This window comes from Salmo salar, unplaced genomic scaffold (assembly GCF_905237065.1).
Source record: "Salmo salar unplaced genomic scaffold, Ssal_v3.1, whole genome shotgun sequence".
NCBI classification, from domain to species: domain Eukaryota; kingdom Metazoa; phylum Chordata; class Actinopteri; order Salmoniformes; family Salmonidae; genus Salmo; species Salmo salar.
The window spans coordinates 81140-87500 of NW_025548708.1; the positions used below are offsets into that span (position 1 = coordinate 81140).

The following is a 6361-nucleotide window of genomic DNA, read 5'->3' on the forward strand; positions in this document are numbered from 1 at the left end:
TTGAGAAAGGCCGCTGTAGGCAGACCTGGCTCTCAAGAGAAGACAGGCTATGTGCACACTGCCCACAAAATGAGGTGCAAACTGAGCTGCACTTCCTAACCTCCTGCCAAATGTATGACCATATTAGAGACACATATTTCCCTCAGATTATACAGATCCACAAACCCGATTTTGATAAACTCCCATATCTACTGGGTGAAATACCACAGTGTGACAGCACAGCAGCGAGATTTGTGACTTGTTGCCACAAGAAAAGGTCAACCAGTGAAGAACAAACACCATTGTAAATACAACCCATATTTATGTTTATTTATTTTCCCTTTTTGTACTTGAACTATTTGCACATCGTTACAACACTATATATATATACATAATATGACTTTTGAAATGTCTTTATTCTTTTGGAAATTTTGTGAGTGTAATGTTTACTGTTCATTTGTATTGTTTATTTCACTTTTCTTTATTATCTATTTCACCAATAAAGCCCCTTAAATTGAATTTAAATGGTGTTGAAAGAGGGAGCGAGATAGAGAGGCGCACAAACACTTGGAATAGCGAAGTGCCAACACATTGTCTGCAAACAGTAATAATGTCCAACCACAACCACAACAAACAACGATTGTAATACATTACTATAAATTATTGAGAGAGAGTTGTTCCCATCCGACAGTGACGTCACGTCCCAGTCCCGGTTCGCGTCCCGGTGCTAAAGAGAAAGGGAATTCTCCCTGCGTAGAGAGGAGTGCATTCCATTTCACACTCGATCTCATCCGCGGAGGTCGCGCCGCGCGTCACGCTCCTTCCATCTTCCGCACGCCAAACCGGGACAATAATTATCGTTTCCACCGGGAGACTGATGAGGAGGGAGGAGAACTAACACGCGAAGCTCTACATACGGGGAGAATATCAACAGACGGGGTCTGATGCTTTAAATCTGCGGAACTCCAACTCCCGCTCCCAGCACTCCCCGCTCCCAGCTTCCCGGCTCCCAGCTTCCCCACTCCCAGCACTCCCGGCTCCCCTACCTGACTAACTCAGTCACACAGGGGTAGGAATTATTGAAGCGAGAGAGAGGAAAAACGAGAAGAAAACAGAATCCTGACTGGATTGTTTCTTTAAACGCAGCACCCGCGGTGGACTATACAGTATTTCATACGGTGGACTATACAGTATTTCATACGGTGGACTATACAGTATTTCATACGGTGTTTCATACGAGTGACGCCAGGATTTACAGACCGCTGCTGTCAGGATGTTGATACGGTAAGGATGTGATCTCGAGACTTAGCCACAGGGAGTTATGATTTATCAACGCGTTGTTTGTGTTTGTGTTGACAAAGCCGAATATGCGGAACTCCTTAATATTACCGGTTGTCCCTCATTTATAGGATAACGGATTTGTTTGTGCGTTTTACAGTAGCCCAATACATTCTATTTAATCTTTTTAAATCTCTAGCGGAATATGTTTTTTAAATACTACACTTTGCCCCTCTCTCTCACCGTTTCCCACCGGTCTTGTTAACGCTGTAGCCTACTATGTCTCCAGCCCGCAAACATGACTATAGGCCTATTGCAAGTGGACAGGATTATCCGATATATTTCAGTTTGAAATGATTTCAATATTTCTTATTTCTCAGGCGACATGCAGGTCAGGGTAAACTACAGTTAAGAGTTCAGCCACCAGCTTTTTGGATTGTTGAAACATCTGGAAGTTACCTCCAGCCTTTCTCCTCTCCTTATTTCACACTACAGCCCCAAAGCATGTGATGCCCAAAACAGTGATACCTGGGGAGAGGATGCCGTTTGGAATGTGGCCCTGGATCACTTCCCTCTCTGAGGTTCTAGAACAGTGACTGGTAGAGCTCTGATGTCACCACGGCAACATATTATACTGTCTTATAACAGATAGGACACAGCTGTTGGCTGGATAATACAGGTGTGTGTGTGTGTGTCACCCAGAATGAAAATTGTGTGTGTGTGTGTCTGTGTGACCCAGAATGAAAATTGTGTGTGTGTGTGTGTGTGCGTACCGTGTCTACACACACACACACACCGAACCACACGCATTAGTGTGTGATGACCTGATAGTGCCTTCAGAGTGTGTGTGTGATGACCTGATAGTGCCTTCAGAGTGTGTGTGTGATGACCTGATAGTGCCTTCAGAGTGTGTGTGTGATGACCTGATAGTGCCTTCAGAGTGTGTGTGTGATGACCTGATAGTGCCTTCAGAGTGTGTGTGTGATGACCTGATAGTGCCTTCAGAGTGTGTGTGTGATGACCTGATAGTGCCTTCAGAGTGTGTGTGTGATGGAGTTAGCTGCCAGTCAGCAGTCAGTCAGCAGTCCTGTTATAAGACACTGACGGTAAGAGCAGCACTAGTCTGCCTCCCAAATGGCCACTCTATTCCCTATATAGTGCTCTACTGGTCCAAGGTAGGGCCCTGCAGTGTGTAGGGAATAGGGTGCCATTTGGGACTTAGTACTGAAGGAAAGCCCCAGCTGTTCCCACCACAACTATCAATCTACAAACACCGATTAAACCTTTACTCTGCACGCTCTCTAATGTGTCTCTCTGTGTGTGTCTGTCTGTCTGTGTGTGTGTGTGTGTGTGTGTGTGTGTGTGTGTGTGTGTGTGTGTGTGTGTCTGTCTGTCTGTCTGTCTGTCTGTCTGTCTGTCTGTCTGTCTGTCTGTCTGTCTGTCTGTCTGTGTGTGTGTGTGTGTGTGTCTGTGTGTGTGTCTGTGTGTGTGTGTGTGTGTGTGTGTCTGCCAGCCATTAGGCCATCATTTTCCTTTCAGTTCATTGTGAAAATGCACACAGTGCATTCGGGAAAGTATTCAGACCCCTTGACTTTTTCCACATTTTGTTATGTTACAGCCTTTTTCTAAAATTGATTACATTTGTTTGTTTTTTTCCATCAACAAAGTACTGAGTAAAGGATCTGAACACTTATGTTTTTTATTTTTATTTTATACATTTAAAAACATTTCTGAAAACTTGTTTTTGCTTTGTTATTATGGGGTTTTGTGTGTAGATTGATGAGGAACTGTTTTTATTTAATCACTTTAAAACTGAATAAGGCTGTAACGTAATAAAATGTGGAAAAGGGGTCTGAATACTTTCCGAATACCCCGTATATCTACAGTCAGCTGGGAAGTTACAGCTTGAATACTTTCAGAATACTCTGTATATCTACAGTCAGCTGGGAAGTTACAGCTTGAATACTTTCTGAATGCCCTGTATATCTACAGTCAGCTGGGAAGTTACAGCTTGAATACTTTCTGAATGCCCTGTATATCTACAGTCAGCTGGGAAGTTACAGCTTGAATACTTTCTGAATGCCCTGTATATCTACAGTCAGCTGGGAAGTTACAGCTTGAATACTTTCTGAATGCCCTGTATATCTACAGTCAGCTGGGAAGTTACAGCGTGAATACTTTCTGAATGCCCTGTATATCTACAGTCAGCTGGGAAGTTACAGCTTGAATACTTTCTGAATGCCCTGTATATCTACAGTCAGCTGGGAAGTTACAGCTTGAATACTTTCAGAATACCCTGTATATCTACAGTCAGCTGGGAAGTTACAGCTTGAATACTTTCTGAATGCCCTGTATATCTACAGTCAGCTGGGAAGTTACAGCTTGAATACTTTCTGAATGCCCTGTATATCTACAGTCAGCTGGGAAGTTACAGCTTGAATACTTTCTGAATGCCCTGTATATCTACAGTCAGCTTGGAAGTTACAGCTTGAATACTTTCAGAATGCCCTGTATATCTACAGTCAGCTGGGAAGTTACAGCTTGAGTACTTTCAGAATGCCCAGTATATCTACAGTCAGCTGGGAAGTTACAGCTTGAATACTTTCAGAATGCCCCGTATATCTACAGCCAGCTGGGAAGTTACAGCTTGAATACTTTCTGAATGCCCTGTATATCTACAGTCAGCTGGGAAGTTACAGCTTGAATACTTTCAGAATGCCCTGTATATCTACAGTCAGCTGGGAAGTTACAGCTTGAGTACTTTCAGAATGCCCTGTATATCTACAGTCAGCTGGGAAGTTACAGCTTGAATACTTTCAGAATGCCCCGTATATCTACAGCCAGCTGGGAAGTTACAGCCTGAATACTTTCTGAATGCCCCGTATATCTACAGTCAGCTGGGAAGTTACAGCTTGAATACTTTCTGAATGCCCTGTATATCTACAGTCAGCTGGGACGTTACAGCCTGAATACTTTCTGAATGCCCTGTATATCTACAGTCAGCTGGGAAGTTACAGCTTGAATACTTTCTGAATGCCCCGTATATCTACAGTCAGCTGGGAAGTTACAGCCTGAATACTTTCAGAATGCCCCGTATATCTACAGTCAGCTGGGAAGTTACAGCTTGAATACTTTCTGAATGCCCCGTATATCTACAGTCAGCTGGGAAGTTACAGCCTGAATACTTTCAGAATGCCCCGTATATCTACAGTCAGCTGGGAAGTTACAGCTTGAATACTTTCAGAATGCCCCGTATATCTACAGTCAGCTGGGAAGTTACAGCTTGAATACTTTCAGAATGCCCTGTATATCTACAGTCAGCTGGGAAGTTACAGCTTGAATACTTTCTGAATGCCCTGTATATAGGCTACCTGCCACTCCAACATCACCCTAACAATGTGAAATGATATCCGAGGTCAGATGTCAGATGTCAGTCTAAAGGTGTGTGTGTTTTCCCATCCAGCTGTCCCTCCCCTCATAGAGATTAGGCCACAAGATGTAATGGATGCCAGTCTGTACAGCCAGCTTGTTAGCGGTTGATCATTTGAGGGTCTGTCCCTCCCTATCTCCCTCCCTCCCCCTCTCGCTCCGTGCCTCCCTCCCCTCTCTCTCTCTCTCTCTATCTCCCTCCCTCCTCTCTCTCTGGTGCCTCCCTCTCTCTCTCTCTATCTCTATCTCCTCCCTCCCCCTCTCGCTCCGTGCCTCCCTCCCCTCTCTCTCTCTCTCTCTATCTTCCTCCCTCCCCCTCTCCTTCTATCTCTCTCTCTCACCCCTCTCTCTCTCTCTCTCTCTCTCTCTCTCCGTGCCTCCCTCCCCTCTATCTCTATCTTCCTCCCTCCCCTCTCCTTCTATCTCTCTCTCTCACCCCTCTCTCTCTCTCTCTCTCTCTCGCTCCGTGCCTCCCTCCCCTCTATCTCTATCTTCCTCCCTCCCCCTCTCCTTCTATCTCTCTCTCTCACCCCTCTCTCCCTCCCTCCCCCTCTCGCTCCGTGCCTCCCTCCCCTCTCTCTCTCTATCTCTATCTTCCTCCCTCCCCCTCTCCTTCTATCTCTCTCTCTCACCCCTCTCTCTCTCTCTCTCTCTCTCCGTGCCGCCCTCCCCTCTATCTCTATCTTCCTCCCTCCCCCTCTCCTTCTATCTCTCTCTCTCACCCCTCTCTCTCTCTCTCTCTCTCTCTCTCCGTGCCGCCCTCCCCTCTATCTCTATCTTCCTCCCTCCCCCTCTCTTTCCCCTCTCTCTCTCTGTCACTCTCTCTATCGCTCTCTCTCTCTCTCAATTAAATTCAAAGGAATGTATTGGCATGGGGAACATATGTTTACAAAGCAAATGGAAGAAACAATAAACAAAAGGGAAATGAACAATCAGTAAACATTACACTGTTTCTCTCTCACTCTCCCGCTCTCGTTGTCATGTGTTAACATTGCCAAAGCAAGTGAAATACATAATAAACAGAAGTTAAATATACAATACAAAACGTACAGTAAACATTACACTCACAAGGAATATTTCAAATGTCATATTATGTATATATACAGTGTTGTAACGATGTGCAAATAGTTAAGGTACAAAAGGGAAAATAAATAAACATAAATATGGGTTGTATTTACAATGGTGTTTGTTCTTCACTGGTTGACCTTTTCTTGTAGCAACAGGTCACAAATCTTGCTGCTGTGATGGCACACTGTGGTATTTCAAGTAGATATGGGAAAGTAAACAATACAACATTTACAGTAAACATTACACAGAAGTTCCTCTCTCTCTCTCTCTCTCTCTCTCTCTCTCTCTCTCTCTCTCTCTCTCTCTCTCTCTCTCTCTCCCTAGCTAGCTGTCTGTTGACAGTATTAGGCCGTGGTGTTCTACAAATATATGACTTGTGTGTGTGTTTGGTGTGTGTGTGTGTTTGGTGTGTTTGGTGTGTGTGTGTGTGTGTGTGTGTGTGTTTTGTGTGTGTGTGTGTGTGTGTGTGTTTGGTGTGTGTGTGTGTGTGTGTGTGTGTGTTGGTGTGTGTGTGTGTGTGTGTTTGGTGTGTGTGTGTGTGTTTGGTGTGTGTGTGTGTGTGTGTGTGTGTGTGTGTGTGTGTGTGTGTGTGTGTGTGTTTATGTGT

General features: G+C 44.6%; 1 protein-coding gene across 1 annotated transcript in view; it reads left to right on the forward strand.

Moving 5' to 3' along the window:
• Positions 1-740: 740 nt before the first annotated feature.
• The window catches only part of LOC123733230 (receptor-type tyrosine-protein phosphatase delta), a gene marked incomplete at its 3' end in the record, with an annotated part of 84468 nt that continues 78847 nt past the window's right edge, over positions 741-6361 (forward strand). Inside the window, exon 1 of the mRNA XM_045712671.1 lies at positions 741-1263. The remainder of the gene's footprint in view (positions 1264-6361) is intronic.